The sequence below is a fragment of the Chiloscyllium plagiosum genome, chromosome 5 (genome assembly GCF_004010195.1).
Source record: "Chiloscyllium plagiosum isolate BGI_BamShark_2017 chromosome 5, ASM401019v2, whole genome shotgun sequence".
Taxonomy (NCBI): Eukaryota; Metazoa; Chordata; class Chondrichthyes; order Orectolobiformes; family Hemiscylliidae; genus Chiloscyllium; species Chiloscyllium plagiosum.
This window is the reverse complement of record NC_057714.1, coordinates 7,337,050-7,347,493: the sequence shown is the minus strand read 5'-3', so window position 1 is coordinate 7,347,493 and position 10,444 is coordinate 7,337,050.

Sequence of the window (10,444 nt, the reverse complement as noted above, 5' to 3'; positions counted from 1 at the left end):
AACAAAGATAAAGAAAATTACTGGATTCAAAGGAAGAGAAATAATATGAGATAACTGAATCATAATCATAGTCATATGGCTATTCTAAAATAAAAGCAAATTACTGCGGATGCTGGAATCTGAAACCAAAAGAGAAAATGCTGGAAAATCTCAGCAGGTCTGGCAGCATCTGTAAGGAGAGAAAAGAGGTGAGGTTTCGAGTCTAACTGACCCTTTGTCAAAGCTCTTTGTGGGCTTTGACAAAGGGTCAGTTAGACTCGAAACGTCAGCTCTTTTCTCTCCTTACAGATGCTGCCAGACCTGCTGAGATTTTCCAGCATTTTCTCTTTTGGCTATTCTAAAAGGCAAGGTGAAACCTTGCTCAGCTGTAATAATTCCGACATAAAATTCATGGATCATTATCTTACTCCTTCCCAGATCTTACGGAACAAAAGTCATTTAAAATATTGCAAATGTACATCAACTGTTGCCCACATTTTAAAATGCTATGCTCATTCACATTGTCAAATGTTCTTTATGTAATTTACATTGCTCAACGAACAAATACCCTGTTTATTGGTTAGCCAAAAATAGATTTCAATGGTTGAAAAAATATTTATAGCAAAAGAATTTGACTTTGCTTTGTTCCAGTCATGTGATTGCATACTTTAATGGTATTGTTGTCAGGGTTGCTGAGGTCAGACTTGTTTAATGTTAGATTCCAAAACCAATGACTGACCAAGATATTTTGCATCACAGTGATTATAATATATTTTCATTTTTGTTGAACATTTCCCTTAATATTTACTTTTATTTACATTTAACTATTATTCTCCCATGATTTTTCATTTCATTTCATATTTTTACCTTCTATTCCACGGCTAGATGATCATTTCATTTGTTTCTACCCTTCCCATTGGATGATTATACTATATTTTTGCAAGATCCACTGCTTGTGTTACCAGTCAGCAATGGTGTCAGGAGACTTGTAGAATTGCAGCTGCCCTTATTTAAACAGGGAGCAGGTGGTATGTGGCTGATATGTGGCAGAAATGGCAAAGAAACAAGCAATCATGGGATCCCTACAGTGTAGAAGCAGGCCACTTCGCCCATCAAGTCCACACTGACCCTCTGAAGAGCATCCGAACCAAATCCATCCCCTAGCCTATCCTTGTAACCCTGAATTTCCCTTATCGAATCCACCTAGCCCATCTGGACACAGTGGACAATTTAGTATGGCCAATCCACCAAATCTGCACATCTTTGGACTGTGGGAGGAAACCAGAGCAACCGGAGCAAACCCACACAACCATAAGGGAGAATATGCAAACTCCACACACTCAGCCACTTGAGGTTGGAATTGAACCTGAGTGCCTGGCACTGTGAGGCAGCAATGCTAACCACTGAGTGACCATGTTGCTCCCTATGTGACGAAAATATCTACTGGATGTGAAGTATTTACTTCTGAGAGCTGAACATCAAAGGTCTCACTGACAAGCAGGTATGTAAGTAACTGGCTTACCTTCTGAGGCTTCATGAATATGATTCACATGGAGGATGTCAGGTTTACTGGAAAGGGCAAAATCTGAGTGGAGTAATGCTTAACAATGATTGGAATTTCTATACTAAGTGATCATTTAATATTATGGTGGGGGGGTATGGTGGGGTCAGGGAAGTAGGGAAAAATGTCAGATTTCTGTAATGACTTCTCAGTTTGACTACAATTTGAGGATACTATCTATTCAGAGGTGCATGTTTCTGCTATGGCTGAAAAGGTCAATTCTCAATTCAACTATCTTTTAACACACAGGACAGGATTCCCAAAATGCAATGAGATACAGGGTACAGAACTTGTTTCCTTTCCTTCTCTGCTGCTGCTCTGCCTCAACATTAAAATGTTTGATGAAGCTTAATGGATATGTTGTCACCATTTTGAATATTTGATAGCAAAGTCTTCCCAGGTATTAATATTACAGCTGCTGGATTTCATGGAGAGTTTCAGACTGTCTTTGAAAACTTTTCATTGTCCTACCCTAGAACAATGGCCATTTCACAACTGAGAAAATGATCTGGCAGTAGAAACAACTTTTGGCCATGTGGACAGAATACAGTCTAGTGTACTTATTTTGCAGGAATTTTCTCTGAACGATGTGGAGCTTGCTCCTTCAAGGACACTAGCATTTGTTCAATAGTATTTTCAATGAATTTGCAGAATGTGTCTGAGGAAATGCTAATGAAATTTCGTTACATCTGTCACAATGCTGATCTGGAACAAGGTTACTTTGCCCTTGAGTTTTTTTCTCTGAGAGACGGTAATTGGCCAGGTCCCATTATGTCTGAAGTTTGATTGGCTCATTGAGGCATTGTTGTTTACCCTAACAGATAGTGCTTCAGGCCAAAAGCTTGAAAGGCCTTTTGAGAAACAGGTATAGTTAAGGGGGCGTGGCCAGCTCTCTCGCTGTGCAGTTCAATTCAGTTCGGGAGTGAGTTGAGTAAGAGTCACAGGGGAAACTGGAAGCCTTCTCTTTGTCCTTCTGCCCTTCTGCCCTTATGATTTCGAACTGTAAGTTGCCTGTGCCATTATTTACAGTTTGTGCGAAGGGATGTGTGTATTTTTGGAACAGCATCATTAAGTCGGGTTTGGATAGGATAAGTTATCCAGTATTCAGTTTTCTGTTCTTTGTGTTTCATTTCGTAATTTTGTCAATAAAATTTGTTTGTTTAAAACTTGACAGTCGACCCAATTAATTTAATCTGAGACTATCCACTATACACTTAGCTAAACAAATAGCAAAATTACGTTCTGGGCTACCTGCTTAAAAATGTTTTGAGGGACCTGGCCTAGTCCAAAACACATCTCTTACGTGATATTGATGTACAGTCCAGCTAGGTCTCACGGTCATACGTGAGTGTGGTGATGGCAACTGCTTTGCACACAAGGTCTTTTGTTTGCAGAAGGCTGAGATGGCACAGCTGAACTGGTGTTGGATCCTCTTTCTGATGGTGGCTTTTTGAGAGACTTGGCTGCTAAGCAGCATTCAGTCTAACTTCCTTACTGATTGCAAGGTCATCTAAGGCTCATGCTTGGCAGTGACATCCAGAACCAAAGTCAGCTCAGAGAGAATATTGCTGTCAAGGTATAATGGTCAACATTTTCCTGAACTTCTCCTATATAGTCAAACAAAGCAGGATGAGGTGTTGATGGACTCTGGCTTCAAGCTCTGGGAGTGCAGAGCTTGAATCAGGTGTCCCTCCTTTTGGGTCTTCCAAATCTTCCCTCTTTGGATGTGCATGGGAATAAATTGTTTAATATTCTTTCATTCTGTGCAAGAAAGTACATTCTAATGAGCTGAGAGTTGGAGAATTCCCCGGGACTCTGGAGCTGGTGTAGGTTAGTCATGGAACAGCTTCCACACCCCCCCCCCCACCCCGGACTTCCTTACATGTACAGTGCACCAGAAAATGGAATTGTTTTACAGAACATGATGGTCCTTTATGAATTATATTGATTCAGAACTTATCGGCTCTGCTCTTCAGGGCCTTTGTGTAGCTGTGAGAGTTGTGTCTGTCAGTCTGAGGGTCCCTGGGTGGGGTGGGGTGGGGGTGGGGGGGAATGAATCCTGAACAAATACTATTGCTCCCAGTGGTGAGGAGCTTCGGTGAGATTGCGCTGAGTGTAGTGTTTGATTGAATATAATTTTAGTTACCTTGCTAGAACTTGGTTTAATTTTATTTTGTTTGTTGATTTATTTTTCTTACTTTTCCTTGGTTATTTATTGAATTGTAGTTTTTGTAGGGGTTTTTTCTTTTTTTTTACTTTTTTCATGTTTCAGTTGTTTGTGGAGTACAGTAGTAATTTGTTTCCTATTATTGTTATATTATAAAGTTGTCACACTATTTTGTACTGGTTTTGTAATTTTGTTAAAAACTTAAAATCTTTTTTTCAATAAATACATTTATTTAAAAAATCATGTGTGGTTATGGTCTTTCCTGTAGAATTTATAGAAGAAAAAATATGAGTTTTATTTATATTGATTTTTTGCAAGAGCACTGGGTACATAGAATATAGAACATAGACCATTACAGTGCAGTAAGGCCTTTCAGCCTTCAATGTTGTGTTGACCTGTGAAACCAATCTAAAGCCCATCTAACATACACTATTCCATTATCATTCATATGTTTAGCCAATGACCATTTAAATGCCCTTAAAGTTAGCGAGTCTACTACTGTTGGAGGCAGGGCGTTCTATACCTTTACTATTCTCTGAGTAAAGAACCTATCTCTGATATCTGACCTGTATCTATCATCCTTCAATTTAAAGCTATGTCCCCTCATGCTAACCTTCTTAACAAGTCTGTCAACCTGGGTGGCAACTTTCAGGGATCTATGTACACGGACACCGAGATCTCTCTGGTCGTCCACACTGCCAAGATTCTTATCATTAGCCCAGTACTCTGTATTCCTGTTCCTCCTTCCAAAGTGAATCACCTCACACTTTTCTGCATTAACTCTTTTTGCCATCTCTCAGCCCAGCCCTGCAGTTTATCTCTGTCCCTCTGTAACCTTCGGCAGTATCCACAACGCCACCGACTTTAATGTCATGCGCAAATTTACTAACTCACCTTCTATGCCCTCATTCAGGTCATTTATAAAAATGACAAAAAACAGTGGTACCCCACTAGAAACTGAATGTCAGGATGAACACCTTCTCAAAAAACTCAATAAGGTTTGTGAGGCACAACTTACCCTTCACAAAGCTGTGTTGACTATCCCTAATCAAATTGTTCCTTTCTAGATGATTATAAATCCTATTTCTTATAATCCTTTCCAACACTTTACCCACAACCATAGTAAGGTTCACTGGATTACCAGGGTTATCTCCAGTCCCTTCTTGAACAAGGGGACCAACATTCGCTATCCTCCAGTCTTCTGGCACAATTCCTGGACACAATGACGACATAATGATCAAAGCTAAAGTTTCTGCAATCACCTCCCTGGCTTCCCAGAGAATCCTAGGATAAATCCCATCCATCCCAGAAGACTTATTTATTTTCACCCTTTCCAGAACTGCTAACACCTCCTCCTTATGAACCTCAATCCTGTCTAGTCTAACAGCCTGTATCTCCGTATTCTCTTTGACAACATTGTATTTTTCCTGTGTGAATACTGAGAAAAGATATTCATTTATCGCCTCGCCTATCTCCTTGGACTCCACGCACAACATCTCACTACTGTCATTGACTGGCCCTAATCTTATTCTGGTTATTTTTTTATTCCTGACAACTCTCAAGTGCCCTAATTGAACCTTCAAGTCTCATGTTTACATAAGCTTCCATCTTCCTCTTGACAAGAGATTCAACTTCTTTTGTAAACTATAGTTCCCTCGCTCAACCACTTCCTCCCTGCCTGGCAGTTACATTTTTAGCAAGGTCACACAGTAGCTGTTCCTAACAGCTCCACATTTCTATTGTGCCCATCCCCTGCAGTTTCCTTCCCCATCCTATGCATCCTAAATCTTGCCTAATCGCATCATAATTGCCTTTCCCCCAGCTATAACTCTTGCCCTGCAGTATATACCTGTCACAAAGAGATTTACAATATTTTGAAATCATCACTTTTGTAATGTAGGCTTTGCAGCAACCAATTTGCACACAGCAAGCTCCTAAATCACAATGTAAAAATGACAAGATCATCTATTTCCTTTGTGATGTTGATTGAGGGATATAAATAACGATGAAGACACCAGTGGTAGAGTAAGGTTAAAAGACTAAATGGGAATATCTCTCTGGACATTAATGTAATATTAAAGAGTTAAACTGCATTATCTTTGGGTGGTGACAACAGTCAGGCAAGAATCACCCACACCCTAATCAGACAGTCAATTGCTACTATTCCCCTTGCTCTAGTCAAGTTAAACTATCGTTCAATATCTTCCATTCAGAAATGCTTTCTGGCCAGAAGTATGTTGCACCTACATTGTCTTGGGGAATCACTGCATCAGGAAATTGTCTGCATAACAATTCCTGAGGATTAGGGCTTTAGCATTTACATCCTCTCTGAGGATGATCTCATTCTGCCATGGAGTAACATGTGATGGTGAGTAACTGGCGCTTGTCTTGAGTGGCATGTGACTGTGGGGGAGTGGCCAGAGTATGTGTAAGCATGACCAAATGACCTGTATAAAGGGGATGAGTTTTCTTTGTTCAGTGCTTCTTTTGACTCGACCTCTCACACCTGCAAAGGGGGGGGGGGGGGGGTCAAAGGGAGTCACTGAGCTTGTACAAGCTTTAATAAACTTTAATTATTTGCAGAAGTTGGTGTGTGTAATTGCATCCCATGTGCAAACCCTCAGGAAAAAGAACCTAACAATAGCTTTTCTGCTCTTTTCACATACTGCTTTGAGATCTTTTGAATCCATTAGTGAAAACCAAACAGGGCTTCATTTGACAGGCCATCCTAAAGACAACACTTCCCAGTGCAACACTTGCTCAGCGCTGTATGGAAGTGTCAGCCTTGACATTTATGTTGAAGTCTTGGAGTGGCACTTGGACCCAGAGTTGTGTGACTCTAAGACAAGAGTGCAATCTGAGTCATGGCTGGTATCGATCCATAAAGTTTTCAATCAATTTGGCTTGACTAACATGTTTCTTCTTGTCATTGATATTGTTCAATATTGTATTATTTGTTATTTATTATTTGTTCATGGAATGTAGATTCTGACAGCCCAACCAATCCCTAATGGTGACGGTGAGCTGCCTTCATGAACTGATGAAGCCTTTGAAGTGCACAAAGACAGACAGGGCTTCCCTTAAAGGCTGGAGGCAATTCCAGGGTTTGACCCAGTGACAGTGAAGGAATGATGATATGGTTTGCAAGGTGAGATAGCATGACAACATGGTGTTCCCATGTATCTTGCCTTCATCGATGTAAGAGGTTGCAGGTTTAGAAAGGGGTTGTGGGTGAAATTATGGTGAGTTACTGCAGTGAACATTCTAAATAGTACACTTTGCTGCCACTGTGCAATGGCACCGAAGGAAGTCAATGTTGAAGATGGTTGATGGGCTCCCAATCAAGTGGGTATCAAACTTCAAGCATTGTTGGAGCTGATTCCAGCCAAGCGAGTGGAGAGTATCGAGCCTATTTCTAATTTGTGCCTTGTTGGTGGACTGACTTAGCGGAGCCAAGTAGTAAGTTATTAGCTGCAGGATTCCTAGCCTCTGATCTACTGCTGTGTGGCCACAGTATTTATGTAGCAGTTCCAGTTCAGTTACTGGTCAATGATAACCCCAAGAACGTTGATAATTGGGGATTTTTCAAGTGTAATACTATTCAATGTCAGGGAACAAGGGTTAAATTCTCACTTACTGGAGATGGTCCTTGCCTGGCACATGTGTAGCAAGGAGAAAGTGAGGACTGCAGATGCTGGAGATCAGAGCTGAAAATGTGTTGCTGGAAAAGCGCAGCAGGTCAGGCAGCATCCAAGGAGCAGGAGAATCGACGTTTCAGGCATGAGCCCTTCTTCAGGAATACTCAAACATTCTTCCTGAAGAAGGGGTCATGCCCGAAACGTCGATTCTCCTGCTCCTTGGATGCTGCCTGAACTGCTGCGCTTTTCCAGCAACACATTTTCAGCACATGTGTAGCAAGAATGATATTTGCTACTTCTCAGTCCAAGTCTTAAAGTTGTCTAGGTCTTACTGCATATGGTTAGAAATCATGCAACACCAGGTTATGGTCCAACAGGTTTATTTGGAAGCACTAGCTTTCGGAGTGCTCCGAAAGCTCGTGCTTCCAAATAAACCTGTTGGACTATAACATGGTGTTGTGTGATTTTTAACTTGACCACCCCCGTTCCTCCACATCATTACTGCATACGGACACAGGCTTTCTCTGGAGATGCACTAATTCTGACCATTGAACTAATTTCTTCACCATCAAAGTTGAACTATACTCACTAACAACAATAATTGTCCAAATTTATCGGTTAGGAGAAACGGTAGCTCTCTGAAGATGTCACCATCAAAAAGCACATTGAGATATTGGCCTTTACAGGGATTCACCAAAAAAACATGTTGCTTTCAAATTACTTTCCTAGATGACACGTACTACTCTCAGAACAATGTGGTGATCGAACAATCTATTCTAAAAACCTTTGAAAACAAATCACAAATCTTAAAATAAAATAGAAGAAACTGAAAACATCCTTGTAGGAAGTAGACAAATTGACTTTTTGGCTATGCCCTTTTAAGAGAAGTGGAACATTGAAACATCTTAGGATCAGAGCATAAAAGGAAAACACACACACAGACACCCTCAGGAGCACAAGAGAATAGAGGTGAATTGTTCCATGCTGTGCTTCAAAGAAAACAGGAGTTGGCAGGGTGTGGATTATATTAACAATATTTTATGCAGGGGGTGTTTGCATGTGAAATGAATTTCCTGAGGAAGTAGCCCTCAACGTTTAAAAGACATGAATCGGAAAGGTCTGGAAGGATATGTGCCAGGAGCAAGTAAGCAGGACGAGTTGAGTTTGGAATTATGTTTGGCAAAGTATGACAGAATGTCTGGATAACTCTATGAGGTTGAATATTTGACTGACTGTGTGCAGGTTGATGTATGAACTTTGGCTTGATAAGATTCAAGAGCAGATTTTGGTTTGTAGGAATGAAGAGAGAAAGCGTAGCTTGCAAAATTGGCATGAGGGTAATAAAACTGCAGTCATCTGAAAATTATAGACAAGAATGTTCCTAGTAGTCTGTTTAGTTTTGGTACAGAGGCAGCTGAGGTGAAAAAGGTTAAATTACAGTTAAGTCTGTAGAACAAGATAAAAATCAAATTTTGCAATTATGAGTTTGATGAAAGATGACATCAAATATTAGTCTTGAAACAAATTTATCTCAACAAGGGACAGAGAACAATCAGTAAGTTAGAGGCCACTAATCTGCTTGCCATATGGATGCCCATTGTAGCATTCTTCTATTAAACTGAAGTCCCACCTCTGTTCAAGTGGACACAAAAGATCCCATGGCACTGTTTGAAGAAGAGCAGTGGAGTTATCCCTGGTGGTCTGGCCAATATCTGTCCCTGAGTCAATACTGCAAAATAAAAATGTTTGAAAACAATAAATGCTGGCGATCACAGCGGGTCAGGCAGCATCCCCGGAGAGTGGGCAAGCTGACTTAGATTTGTAAATGTTGATGGAGTATGGATGAGAGTCAATGATTCTCACACAGCTAAAGCAAAGCAGATGCACCAAAAAGTCAGATCAGTGCCAATGATTTTCTGGGCTATTTTATCTCGAGTTTATTAATTGTTATGAGGTTCCAGCATTTACTCTTTTTTTTTATTTGAGCAATCCAACATTTGGATATTTCTTTTTATTTTCTATTTGCTATTTCTGCTGTGTAACCAGATGTCAAATAAAATTGTTAATTGATGACAAACTCCACAATTTGTCAAAGTTTTCATCTTGTACTCTTCAGCAGAATTCATAAGAATACCAATTCCAACTGTCCTGATGAGTGCAAGGCAAAAAGATTTCACAAAATGTGTCTTTCAGCAAAACTTACATCAGTCCTATCAAATACTAAACAAAAAAGCCAAAGAACTGCAGCTGCTACAAGTTGGAAAGAAAACAAATTGCTGGAAAAGACCTACTGGTCCCCAGTAGAAGCCATTTGTTCTCCCAGACTGACCTTTACCCAATCCTTTCCCAACTGTTTTCTCTATCTCTGGGCTCCATCTCCACCTATCATTTACTGCTCCATCCACCCCACGTTTAGCATTGAAACCAATCTTTTCCTTGTGACAATCAGTTCTGAGGAATGTTCACCTCACCTGAAATATTAACTCTGCTTTCTCTCCAGAGATGTTGCCGGACCTGCTGAGTTTTTACAGCAATTTCTATTTCTGATCTGTCAAATGACTGCTTTCTTGTGAATATAAGAATATTGCTTAGAATTTTCTTGTAACAATTCTGGATATAGGTTCTTCGACATTTTAGGGATATTATGTCGTCATCTAGTCACATGATGTACTGAGTTGTTGACATATGTGATACAAATACACAGCATAGCCTTAAGCTTGGGCAAGCTTAAACAAAGTTGCAGTCACAGACTGTAAAGGTTTCACAATTCATTCCAGATTGTCAGTGTGTAGAGACAGCAGTCACATCTGGGTATACACTGAGTGCTGGCACAGCAAGCTTGCAATTTCAGCTGCCATCCACACAAACGTATTTCAGTATTATAGTATTATATAAACTGTTGGAGGGAGAGCAACCACAGCTCCAAAAGCCACTCACCCATCCCCTTACACCCTTTCTCCCCCGTTTCTTTTTATCCACTCACTAAAACCCCTCAACCCTTCCTCATCCTTACTCTACTACTCTTCACCTTCTTCTCCTCTCTGCCCACCTCCTCTTCCCCAACCCCTCCCAACTCTCCCTGCCATTCAGTACCCTCCT